General features: G+C 39.2%; 1 pseudogene; it reads right to left on the bottom strand.

The window, feature by feature from the left end:
* Positions 1-755: 755 nt before the first annotated feature.
* Positions 756-1,474, bottom strand: LOC128567472 (nucleoporin Nup43-like; annotated as a pseudogene).
* Positions 1,475-2,036: the final 562 nt, after the last annotated feature.

The raw sequence follows: 2,036 nt of genomic DNA, 5'->3' as shown, positions 1-2,036 counted from the left end.
AGAGTTGGTTCCGTGAGCTGTCATAATAGTCTGTTTGAAGGCAATGTATTCATCAGCACAAAGGCTCCTGTGCTGTTGTTCTATCACATGTTGAAAATATTTTGCCATCAGTCATCTGTCATATTCTGTAACTGTTGTGGGAATATCCCATAAGAACATAACTAACAAAAGCCAAAATGGCCATTGACATTAACCGTAGTTTACCGATGTTTCCCCTGCAAATCTCATGTTTCTAATAATAAAAGTTTGCAGCACAGAAGTTGAAATTCAAAAGGCTAATTATATGTTTCATCTGAAATCTTGTAATGACAGTGCTTTCATGAAAAAAGTGTCTAGTGACATAAATTGCTTCTGCATCAGTTCCACAAACAAGACAAGGACCTAAAACTTCCAAACTGTTCACAGACAGATAGAACTGGGAAGTAAGCTTGCGATTCTGTTCACAGGCAGATAGAACTGAGAAGTTAGCTTGTGATTTCAATACGGTCTTTTGCAGGATCCGTGCTGAGCCAGGAACTTAAGAGACTGCTGAACATTAGCTTGGTTACTAATGCTATGAGACAAAAAAAGTACTACTTCTTCCTCCTTGGAGAAAGAGTGATGACCTTTCAGGCACATCTGTGGAAGGATCCCAGTGCCAGAGGGACCCCTCTTCAGATCAAGTAAATTGATGATCTGGGTTGGGTGGGTCAAAGTGAACTTCCCACATTTTAGCTTCATGAGCCTTCAGCAGAGACGCAGACATAGTCCCTTGTCTAACATCCCAAACACACAACGTTCCATCCTGGTTGCCAGTAGTTACAACATGCTACTGGGATGTCTATCAACACAGTGGAGTGGCACTCGGTCACCAATGGTAATATCTGAGAAGGCTCATTTCCTTTTTGTCTGAAATCTCATATTTTTAACTGCTCAATTGAATTTACCGTAAGAATCCCAGGAGTTCAAAGGAAGGTTATAGCACAGAGTGGACTGCTATCTGCCTTGTGTCTGGTTCTTACAGCTTCCTTGTGATCAGCTCTGAAGAGATTTATTTGTCCACCCTCTCCAACCATGACAATTTCTGAGTTGTCACACACAACACCTGTATGTGGGGCGCTGCTATAGGAAGGCCTGGCTGGACCTGTGCGGTAGTGAGCTGTTATCCATTGCTGGTTGACTGACAGAGTCTGGTTATTTAGATGGTGAAGGAAAATTGTTACATAGCCGGTTGATGATGCAGCTCCAATTCTTTCCTGATCAAAAAACTGTAAATCCATTACATCATCATGGTGTCTGATATCACATAGTAATTGATGGTGTCCTTCAAACGCTCCATCAGAGTCCAAGGTTCCAAAATTGCTAATGGACCACAGTGAAACATAATTTTCTTGATTGTCCCAAGACCCCCTAGCAAATATCTCCCTGGAGACACCAGCTGCCAGTATGTTTTGCTAATTTTCTGAGACTCAAATTTAGCATAAATTTCCTCCATGCCAAAATCAACCACAGCAGGTACCTCAAGCTGAATGTTTTTCGAATTGAAATAAACCTTTTACATGAATCAGATTAGTTTTCATGGTATTTCCAAATACATGGTTTCTCTGTTGTAAAACAGAAAGGGAACTGGGTGTAACTGGCCACAAAGTTTATGTGCAATTTAATGGCCACCCTGCATTCCTAGTTAACAGTTTTAATTTTGGTGAGAAATTATTTGCTTGGGCTCTGAAAGTACATGAAGATTTTAATTTTAATAACATCATAGCCAAATGTATGTTGTTTCCTTTGGAAATAAGGGAAATATATACATTTTTAGATACTGTTTGCTGCTTAAAATTTAGAAAGAGAGTAAAATTGCAGACAATTTGAATTCAAGTTATGCAGTGGTGTTAAGGAACAGAAAATTTTAACCAATTATTTATTACTGATTGTGTTCAGAGAAGTTTAGGTAGGAGTTGCAGTGTCGGAAAGCAGGAATGTCAGAAATACGTGTTGAGATTGTGTGAACTAAAGTTGATATTAGAGATAGGAGTTGAGATAATAGAAAATAAAGTTGG

Source organism: Nycticebus coucang, chromosome 16, assembly GCF_027406575.1.
Source record: "Nycticebus coucang isolate mNycCou1 chromosome 16, mNycCou1.pri, whole genome shotgun sequence".
NCBI lineage: Eukaryota > Metazoa > Chordata > Mammalia > Primates > Lorisidae > Nycticebus > Nycticebus coucang.
Note: the sequence above shows the minus strand (reverse complement) of the source record. Positions and strands in the feature narration are given on the sequence as shown.